An 11,679-nucleotide genomic window follows, 5' to 3' on the forward strand; every position below is an offset into this window, starting at 1 on the left:
TTAGAATTTGGTCAGAGTTTTTTTGTGCACTCTTGGATGAATAGATATGCTCTTGGGGAAATTTTGGGGGGGCTAGACCCCAAACTTTCCTGGTAAGGTCCACCAGTTTTCCAAGTCTTAGAGAGTCTTAGTAATGGTACTGTAACCCTTTCCAGACTTTGTTTTGCATCTGTTGAATCGCTTTATAATGTAGCATCATGTGCTGCTTCTTGAGACCTTCAAGTCTGCTTCATAAAATTGAACCCAACTGCCAACTGAATTTGGTTAAGCTGATTTATTAGCAATGGGGGCAATACTTTTTCAAACTGGGTCAAACAGGTTCGAATAGCATTTTTCCATAGTATAGAAAATAATCATTTATAAACACCATTTCATATTTACCTCTTGGTAATAAAAGATAGTAAGTTGGTAATTAAAGTTAATTTAATGTTCTGAAACCTTTAAATTGGACAAATACAAAATTGAAAAAGAAAATGCAAATGGACAAAAAATTTTACACAGCATGGTTTCAAGCAGCACAAAGGCAAGATTCAAGTGGGATCTTTGAGCCATGCATAGGGTCTTGTTCTCTTCAGCTTCCCCTCATGTACCACCAGCACCCACAGCAAGCCAGGAGTGATTAATTACTGGTCTGGAAGATATAAATATGCCTTTCAGCCAGAGATGCTCTGAACGGGCCTTCAGGCCAGGCCCTTCACATCACAGTGGGGCGCTTTTCATTTCGCCGCCCGTAAACTAATTCAAACAAGACCTCACCGCAGCAGGCCTGGGCCAGAGTGCTCCTGAGAGTGAAACGAGAGAGAGAGAGAGAGAGAGAGAGAGAGAGAGAGAGAGAGAGAGAAATGGACAGAGATAAATAGAAAGAAAGAGAGAGAGAGAGAGAGAGAGAGAGAGAGAGAAATGGACAGAGATAAATAGAAAGAAAGAGAGAGAGAGAGAGAGAGAGAGAGAGAGAGAGAGAGAGAGAGAGAGAGAGAGAGAGAAGAAAGAGGGTCTCTCATTTGGCTGCTGTTCCTCCAAGATTCTTCATCCCCTCTGTCAGGAATACTGCAGGCCAGTCTGTTCTGCAGCGTTGTCTGATAACTTCACCATTAACAATCCAGGTTCAAAGAGTTAGTCTTATTCTTCTAAGTAACACTGCCCAGCATTGCATACAGTCTTTTGAGTTGAAGGACACACAGAACATATCATAGGCTACTACAAGCTTTGGCTTGCTTTCTACTGTGTGTGTATTTGTGTATAACATGCTGATCCCATCATGCCTGCTGCCTCTCGTACAAAGCAGGTCATGAAGACCCAGCCGAGTTCTCCTCCAGAGAGAGTGTTTGTGGTCAGGGCATGAGTGCTGCATGCCCACCCCAAAAACCGCAGGGCCTCGCAGATTGTTTGTAATGCCTTTACACACATATCAGTTTCATCTATGGGCACTGAGCTAAAGATACATGGCTGGCGTCCAACTCTATATGAGGCTAGGGTGGGGAGTGGGGAGTGGGGTGGGGGGAACTTGGAAGGAATGCCCTAGTATCCAAGTGATACACTAGAGACCTCTTCAGGGTCTAGGAATAACAGACAGTGTCACCACAAACCAATGACAATTTGGCAAGTGAATGTCTAGGGCGACTTCTATGGCAACAAAGAAATCAGGACCAGAAAATCCGAAAAGGATCATGAGAATGTGAGTCTGAAACATTAACATCTCACATTTATCATAGAGGAAAATAATTCACTAAATTGAAATAAATAAATAAACAAAATGAAAATTTCCTACCAAAAAAGTCATGAAATCTCAATGTAATTCCTTGCCAATGAGACAAACAATAGATCCATGAGGTTTCCTTAACAACAGCAATACATCACTCTTCCAATTATCCATATTACATGCTCAATTAAGCCTTTAACATGCACTACAAGTGCCAAATATCTCTGAGCCACCCCTACGCATACAGATATATAATTAACAAGCAAAGCAATTACTAAAAGAAAAAACCCACCTGTTTATGTAAAAGAATCTTAACACTGGGTATTAAACTTAATACTTTATAATGTATAAAAGTGTGATTATATATATTATTACAAAAAGGGCTGTGCTTATAATAAGGACAGCACTATAACATTAGAATTATATCCATATTTACAGAAATTCATACAAGAAATTCTTAGTAAAATGTTAAACTTGTATTCATTGTACAGAAGACAACATTTAGCGAAGGTTAGGCTACAGAGCTAAAATTTCAGCATTAGCACAACTCTTTATTTGTCTTAGAATCCCAAGCTCTAATTTTAAAATATCTATGTGCACTGTCAGATTTGTAAATGCACCTGAGCAGGACATGAACAACAATGCCATCTGTGGGCGTGTCAAGTGAAACCTCCACAGACATTAAAGAGCAGTCACATTTTATGCTTTATGATTTGAAAACAGGAAAGGAGTTTTCAAGGGATAAAAAAAAACAGGAAATTGTCCACCTGTTTGTTTTCTGGGGCTGTTATCAGTGCAACTCAAGGTGCTTTCACTACTGTCTGAAACTGCTGTAAACAGTGGATAAACCATGACTCTTTCCTGAATCTATTTTTCAGGGGCAATGGCACTGTCTTGTTCAAAACACACAGCAGCTCTGTGAAGTAAGGCTGCCTTTATTAACATCAATAATAACAGGACTGTGGTATAACTGCAATAATCCTTAAAGGTCCATGCTATAACTTGAGATACTGGCACTGCTGTAATGATCTTTAGACTTGTGCCTATGACCACAGTACGCAGGCGCCAGTATCTCACAGTTTAGCACTCCCTATCATGTATTTTTGCTTAAATTAATTATCTGTGGCATTGGAGATTTTTCTTTTTACTCCCAAAATGCCTGGGCAATGTACAATGCTCCACTGTGGAACACACTTTAAAAAGAATAAAGAATCAAGATTATGCTAAACGCTGGTGTATTTCTGACATTGCATCATTTTTGCAAAGTGGTGTCATCTCAAACACAGCTTGAAAATAGCATCCATCCTCTGTATTATATACTAAACCTAATTACATAGCTTCTTTATGCCCCAATAATAAAAAAAAAACCTTTACAAGACACAAAGACTCCAAACTACCACTCTTCATTTATCTGTCCACCCCCTCCTTACACCAGCATAGAGCATTCCCAAGGAGCTAGATGAGCAGGGAAGAATCTGGGAAGAGAAATGGCCGCCGGGTTCCCCTCCTACCCATTCTCCTCACTCGGCTCCGGGTTTTTATTAATTTTATTTAATTATCCCAAGAAGCTCTTTTTACACTATAACACTGCTGCCTGTGGCCCACTCCCACAGTGCGAGCTGTGTAATTTAATAAAACCCCATTTAAGAGGGAATTTGATTAAAAAATTAAGCTGCCATGATCACCTCCCCCATCCCCCCACTTCAGGATGAGATCCAATATTTCACATTATGAACATGTCGAGCAGAAATTATCACCGCGGGACAAATTAATACTTTCTATAGAAACCCTATGATGACATGAGCCTGTCTCTGTGGAGAGGGATGTATAGTGAAGTTGTGAAAGAGAAAGTGTGAAGTGCATCCTCTCTTTCATCCTAGGTGTTCTTTTCCTCTTTACCTCGCCCACTCCCATGGCCAGCCTCTGCCTTCCCATCATGCCCTATGCTCAAATTTCTATTCATAAATCCCCATTTTCCACTTCATCCTGTACTGGAGGAAAGACTGACTGGGTGCAAATCAAACAACTCAGATGGAAGTCGCTTTTGCCTTCCACCTATTTAGTGCGCATGACGACACCGGCCTGCAATTTCACATGGAGGTGTGCGAGAGAGATCCAAGCACATGCTGCCTGCCTGCTGCTTGGCGTGTGCTTCTGAAAATGGCCCCTATCGCCTAATTGTTTACACACAGAATAATGACGCTTTGAAATCTTATCCTGTGTGTGTTATCCTGCCAGGACAAGCATACCCGTGCACAAAACCCCATTGATACAGAAAACCTGCAAGCTGTCAATTCACATTGTGCATGAAAGATAGGCAGAAGCAGAAAGTAGCAGAGGGGGGGGGGGGGGCATCAGCAAAGTTAAATGCAATATGTACGCTGCAGCCTAAAGCTTAAATGCCATTTTTGGCATCATGGTTTTGCAGGAGAAACATAATCCGCACAATTAATGCCTGAAAATTATAGCCTGGATCTAGTGGTGGTTTTGAAGCATAAGTTATTGATTTGGAAATGAAAACCTGTACTCTTCAAGGTTAAATCCAGTCCACCCTCATTACGGCTTTGTCCTTGAGAGGCCCCGCATTAGGGGCCATGGCAAGGAGCAGAGAGAGGCTGCTTTAATGAAGGTGAATTTAATGGGATTTAATGTAGCTAGGGGCAATGGAGCAGCAGAGATAGGGTTTTAACAAAGAGCCGGGGAGCAAGGGTACAGCCCGGATCGCAGCCATTTTCCATTCTTTTTATTTATTTCACCATTCAGCCAGACGGGATGAAAGCATACCATGTCTTAGTTGTAAGTGGGTCCCGCGAGTCAGCACTTACACTCTGCGCTGGAGTCGGGCTGGAAAAAGACCCTGGCTTTTCCACCCCTGCCATCCACATTGTCTATTGTATAGTCCAATATAACATGATATGATTTAGAGAGAGAATATAAATCTATTCCACACACATAACCTTTCAACTTGCACTGAGAACAATGCAAGGCAAAAACTACGCTGCAAAAAAATAACATATTTTATAACACACTGACTCAAGAGGAAACAAATAAATTTTACTAAAAACTACACTAATGAGAACAGTTGGTTAAATTAAATACTGCCAAGTGCTCAGTACTGTCTTCATATAGAAACAGCACAAACACAGAAATTTGCTTCTAGTTTAAATCCATTTATCTTTTTCTGATGCAAATTAACCATGTAATGCACTGGCCAACTTCTCTCCACAACACACATTCTCTCTATCTTTGAAGCAAAAGTGAATGACTTCCTTATATTATACAGTATCTTGGCTCTCTGACCACAGGGTGTACTGGTGCCTCGAGCACCCTCGCACAAAAAGAAATCGGGGACGAGCCGCAATTCAAGGAGTAGTCGACTTTCAGACTTGGCTCCATCATTAACTGCGAGTAGCTTACCCAAGCAGTGTAGGACATTGGCTGAGCAGCAACAGAGAGCTGAAGCTGCGAGGTCACGTCTCTCTCCCAGCTGTGCCTTTGGCTTCTCGTGCACTTGATGCAAACAATGTGTGCTTTCTGCAAATAACATTAAACAGCCCGCTTCTACAGTAATGCCCTATAAATATGCCTAAATCTTGAAGAGCAAAAATAATTACTTTCATACCTTTTTCCGAGCCCGTTGCGCAGAATCATTTCTCTTCTCCCCCACCCAATGCCTGCCCCTTGCTCTTCCACTTTTCTTTTCTTCTCTTGCCTTTCTCTTCCCCCACAAATCATCCCTTCTCTGGGCGCATGGAGTTAGGAGGCTGCAGAAGCACAAACAGCACATTAATTAGAACTGTCAATGCAGTGATATAGCTCATAGTTATGGGTTACCTGTAAAGGTTTAATAATAATCATAGCAGGCCTAAGACTTGTCCATAACAGAGTGCTGCTTTTTTTCCCAAGCTGGGAGAAGCAGGCCTGAAAATGATTCACAGCTCATCTTCAACTTATTCCACCCGTTTTCCTCGGAAGAAAGCACCTGAGACAAGATTTTCTTCTTTTCCCCCCATTTCTGCTTATGCTGAATTATACCTCTCTGCATTTTAATGCTGTTGATGCATCGCTTTATGTGCATTTTATGAATCTCTGTGGGATTTTACCAAAGGAAGGAAAAAACAATGCGGCAACTGGGAGGTCAAACTCAGGGTACATAATTAAAGACATACACCTCACATAGCAGTGCATACGTGAGTGGCCTAATTAATGTAGAGCCATGCTCCTCGAACTCACTGTTCTTCTGCCAAGTTCACCATGTGTGGATGCAGAGCTGCAGCTGAGGGCAACGGGTAATGAAGTAGGGGGCAAAAGAATCCATGCACCCTCACCTCTGCCTTAAGAGATTTCGACAGCAATAGGGGAAGTCGGCATGACAGGGAAAACCTAACAGTCAAAGGTCAGCTAACCACTCAGAATAGTCCATGAAGGCTGAGATAAAGAGAACCAAACAAATAGCATCTCCTACTTAAATTGAAAGGATATGTTATACCAGGGATAAAGTGTTGATATGGACTGCATCATTACCCTAAAGTGTTGATGCTGTTTCGAGAGCATTAAACAATTTTAGAATTCACATTGTGATCACAAGGCCTTTTCATACCAGACCAGCATATGAGCAGTTGTAACAGCGGTAACATGTCATCTTCAAATAAACCAGACACAGAATTAAATATAATAAAGATTTAACAAAACTAGGTAGTTCAAATAATTGTGCACATAATGGGAAATGAGCTTTATATTTCCCATTACAACAGAAATTTTGAACTCATGAAAGTTCACTTGTCCTGACCTGAGTAACACCACAAGTATAACCAGTCTTTTTTGAAGAGTAAAGTCAACTTTAATTGTGGAAGGTATTAGGAAACCTTGTCAAATCTGGTAAATATTTCATAATTACTAATCAGCCATGATCGCAATAAAACAAGCCACACTGTTCGCACATCTGCGTTTTCAATTTAATCCCTGACTTTCATTGGAGCTGTCTGTAATCCCTCAAACATGACTAATGGGAAACATTAAGCACAAGTTTGGGGACAAGTGGTTTTAATTAAAAGCCGCTTCGCAGAGGGCCTTGAGTCGAGAGGAGTTTATCATTTCTACAGAAAGGACTGCATGTGTTTTTCCTTTTATTAGCAGTTATGGATATACTCTGCCCTCACAAAAAGGTGTTACACATTTTCTCCAGGAACTTAAAAGCTGAAAACACGCATCTGAACTGCATTTCTCTTCAGCAACTCCTTTTAAGTGTTTTAAAGGGGGGTAAACAAGGACATGAAGAAGTGGGGCTGAGGTAAGACCTTTAGTGCAAAAGAAATTAAAAATGGACTTTTAGAGTTCAAATGCCCATATTAAGAACATAGTCCTTCCTGTGGGCACTGGCAAAGAAATGGTTTAAGCAGGCTGACTGGCATATAAAAGCGTCCTGTGAGGAAAACCATATTTTACCACTTCCTACAGAGGAAATATTTGGGGAACTCCACTGGAACCTTCATGGGAAAAGTTTGTGACCCCATGCTGACAGCAGTCTGTTCCTCCCTCGTGTAGTGAACTGAAGTTTATAAGAGTTAATGAACAGTACTGGCATACCAATTTTTAGCATGAGTCTGTGACATTGTGACCCTTCAACTTAAAAGGAAAGGTTACACTTTACATATGGGTGTAATCAAATAATCCATTCAAATTCCAGCCTGAATACTGTGCTCCTAAAGATCACATAGGCCTGTGAGAGCATGTGGCTGTAACTTTCAATTCCATTGAATTTGTTCAAGTTTTTTTCCACTAGTAATCCTGCTACAAGCAGCAAAAGGATGACTCGATCAGGAGTAACTTAGTAAGCGGATCTAGACTAAATGCTTGCACTGTTTTTAAAATTACCTAAATGTTTTATACATTTCACTATGGCTGTTATAGGTTATTTGATTTTATAAAACAATTCTACTGAAGTAAACATAGGTCTGATGAAAAGAACAAATGATCAAGGAAAAGGAAGGTCATATTAAATGCTGAAAAAAATATTTAATAACATATTATTGTAGTATATTAGAATGTTATATATAATTCCTCAGGCTTCTATGTAACCTGATGTTAAATATATGTTTTTTCTCTCCATTTATAAAAAACATCACTTATATGGCTGTACGAAACATTGTAATTCCATTTAATTTGCAGTAATTTAGGGTGTGTTCAGATTTTAGGTCCGTTTCCTCGGTTTGGATTTTTTTGTAAACATTATTACATTTTAGTGCTGGTTTGGTTTGAGTTCACACTGACACACTTATATCTTATCCTGCGTATGATTATAATTAATTAATAATCAAATCAAAGCAGATTAAAAAGGCCTCAGAGTCATCAGCTGGGTTTAATACACTTAATAGACAGGTGTAACGTGCTATTTTGTGTTCTATTATGTTTTTGTTTCTTGTTTGTGCTCCCCTTGTCATGTGACTGTTTCCCCCTGTCTTGCAATCTGTTCTCTGTTACAACCTGGGACACCATGCCCTGTGCTTGTTTCAATGCCTTTGGTTCATTGTTTGCGTTCATACTTGAAACGAACCTCACCAGAGTTCAATTAGAAAAAGACAGACCCACCTGCTTAGATCACACCTGTCTGGTGAGAAAGCAAATGTTCACTCTTACTCTAATGAACCGCACTAACAGAGCAATCGCATCAGGGCTCGTTTTAATCAAACCAAAACGGACAGGTCTGTACACATCCTTATTCATTAATACAGTCACAATAAATATTGTCGTTATCCAATTAAGAATGTGAATCTCCTAAATTAGTAACTTTACAGGAGTAGGATAAAACCTTCTTAAATTTCAGTGGGAGTCAAAGCAAACAGATTTTATTCCAAGAAATTTTGGAGCATTTCTATTGGTCCATTCATCATCAAATTGTCAGTGTGAAGGACAGCTGCTGTGTTCAAATAATGTAGAAAACTTTAAGATCCACGCAAATGGAGATACATGTTTTCATTTGGACAGCTACGATATGTAACCAGTGCCCTTCCAGCCTTTAATCTGAATTTTAAAACTGAATCATGATTATCAAAAATGTTTTGTATTTTATACTGTTTTAAGATGTACTTTTGTTCACAGACTACATGTCTAAGAGATGCAACAGATGTGTATCTTTGTTGATTTGAGTGAAAGATTGCCAGCATGTGGGTATCTCAATAGGATTTACATCTATCATGGCTCTTTGCCAAAAAGGGACAGTAAAGCAAGTGTAAATGCAAAGGTATTCTTCAAATCATTGCAAATTTTAGAACCTCATTACTATCAGCCTTAAACTACGAGCTTGTCCATCTGTAATGCCAGTTCCCTTGGTGACCATGTAGCACAGCGAACACTGCTGAGCTCCCAGCATGCTCCTCTCCATGTGGGAAGGTATGTTAAAGCCATTGGTCCGAGCCACTTTTGGGGGGCGATTTTCGAACCGCCTCTCGGACTTGGCGGTGTCTGTGACAGCCCCTCTCCTGGTGAGCTCGCTTCCATGATGAATGGCTACCTTTCCATTCTTTATTGCCCCACTAAATCATACGCCTGCCATGCTTTTATAACCAATCTTTGCTGCTTTTTTTAATCTGCTGCCTGTTTTGGAATAAAACTACAAAGGGTGTACTTTGCATTTTTTTTTCTTCAACAGAGAACATGCAATTCTCAAGGGAGGCCTTTTCCTGTATGGAGTTGTACAGTACTGTTATCAAACAGCAGAATGCTTATCAATACAGGCAGATTCGCCTCTGCTCAAACTTCAACAGTTTGCTCAGTCATAAAAAGAGCATTCTAACATTTCCTGTGGTCAGTCAATTAGTTTAAGAAATGCAAATGAACTGTGATGTGTTAATAAAACCTCCCTGATGCTCTAGAATGGATATTTATATAAAGTTGTGTGAAGTTTTGGATAATTAGTATATTTACTAGATTGCCTCATAAGAAAAAACATTATGTTGCATCTTTGTCCTTGAATGCCACAAAAGCAATTCCTGTCCCACGCCCCGGGCCCTCTATTTTTATGCTCAGATTTATCCATTAGGGTACTACAGGAGTAATGATACAGTACATTATTTCAGTTATTGCTTTTCATGAAAATGCATTTTGTGGGGACTACATAAAGTGTACAGCACGGAGGTAATACAGTAGATGATACAGTACTTTCACCCCTCATATCCCTTCAATATAATGATACTATCTAGCACCTTATTACCTGTAACTATAGCGAGCCTTGCTGCAGGTGAAATAAGCAGTGCGCCTCTCCTCCATCTCCTGTGATTCATTTCATGCAGGCTCTCCCTCAGATTCTCATCCCCACATCTCCCTTAGAGCCGACCATCTGCCCAGTAAACCTGAAAGGGAAAGCCAGTTTTGAAGAAGAAGAAGATGGTTGAAGAAGAAGAACTGAAATTAAGAGATCATATCAGCATTTGAACAATATTAAGAAATCGAACGCTGACTGAAATCATCAGATCTGGTGGAGTTCAAAGGAAGCTCCAGCAATGTCAATATAATTTAGTTTTCATCTTCCTTCACCTTGGACATTAGGAGCGCTCTCCAGCGCAAAGTTGTGTGCATGTTCTCCCTACATGTAAGCGCCTGGAACATTAGAGAGTGTGAGCCGTCCAAGCAAATGATTCAGTTCAAAAGATAATTTCATTTGACTACCCTTGACGAAGAAATTGGAAATGCACCACTAAAAGTCTCAGGCCCGAACTTACAAAGAAGTGCCAGTGGCATTATTTATTTATGTTTGGTTAACAGCCCAATGAGCATTATGTGCAAAGTGTGACGGCACTGAATGGTGGCCAAACTAGAATCTGCTGTACTCCACACTTTTTCAAACCGCAGAAGCACCAACTCTGAAATACGGCCGTCCATTCCTCATCAATCAGCTCGAAGTCCACGCAGACAGACAGACTAAGAGAGCTGCCTCCAGTGCACCTGTAAAGAGTAAATTTAGCCTCACTGACAGAAAGACTTTCACCTCATAGAGGGCTATTCTCACCCACTTTGAGCCAGGTGTTACAGTCATTAGACCCCAGCAACTGAAGGGCTAGCACAGTGCTGAATTTTCATTGTCCATCAGTTTACACATTTTTTAATGTCCTCATGTCGAAAGGCATGCAGATGTTGTCCAATTTGTAGTCCCAAGAAAGGTCCATAAAAGTGGATGAGGGCATTCATGCATATGTTGTACTTTGTCTCCTCCTAGTGGTCTTTTACAAAACAAGTCACTGTGGATCTTCAAGTAGAAGAAATGAAAGAATAAATTATTTCTCAAAGAAAATGTATCCATTGACAAACTAACTTGACTAACATTTCCATATAGTCAGGGTTAGGGCTGCACCAACATGGTACAAAATGGTATATTCTTCTTTTTATTTATATAATCATTTACAAAGTAGGGCGGCACGGTGGTGCAGCAGGTAGTGTCGCAGTCACACAGCTCCAGGCACCTGGAGGTTGTTGGTTCAAGTCCCTCTCCGGGTGACTGTCTGTGAGGAGTTGGTGTGTTCTCCCCGTGTCCGCCTGGGTTTCTTCCGGGTGCTCCGGTTTCCTCCCACAGTCCAAAACCACACGTTGCAGGTGGATTGGGTACTCAAAAGTGACCGTAGGTGTGAGTGAATGTGTGTGTGTGTCTGTGTTGCCCTGTGAAGGACTGGCGCCCCCTTCAGGGTGTATCCCCACCTTGCGCCCAATGATTCCAGGTAGGCTCTGGACCCACCTCAACCCTGAATTGGATAAGCGGTTACAGATAATGAATGAATGAATGAATTCACAAAGTGTAGAATTTGGCAATGGATCCAGCTAGAATTACATTATACTACATTACACCGATTCATAGGGGAACAAATATATTAAAATGAATAAAAATTCTGATATTTCTGTTTGCACAAATCCAGTGTCAACTAAACATTATCTTTTGGAATACAATATACCTCATGTTGGTATAGAATCAGCACACACACACACACACACAA

At 40.5% G+C, this 11,679-nt stretch overlaps 1 long non-coding RNA gene across 1 annotated transcript in view; it reads right to left on the bottom strand.

Annotated features, from left to right (window-relative positions):
* Nucleotides 1-10,027, bottom strand: part of LOC136671273 (uncharacterized) — a 46,558-nt gene extending 36,531 nt beyond the window's left edge. The window contains exons 1-2 of the long non-coding RNA XR_010795685.1: nucleotides 9,909-10,027; nucleotides 5,322-5,463 (exon numbers count right to left, since the gene is read on the bottom strand). This is a non-coding gene — a long non-coding RNA (uncharacterized lncRNA). The remainder of the gene's footprint in view (nucleotides 1-5,321; nucleotides 5,464-9,908) is intronic.
* Between the last annotated feature and the right edge of the window lie 1,652 nt (nucleotides 10,028-11,679).

This window comes from Hoplias malabaricus, chromosome 16, assembly GCF_029633855.1.
Source record: "Hoplias malabaricus isolate fHopMal1 chromosome 16, fHopMal1.hap1, whole genome shotgun sequence".
Lineage (NCBI taxonomy): Eukaryota > Metazoa > Chordata > Actinopteri > Characiformes > Erythrinidae > Hoplias > Hoplias malabaricus.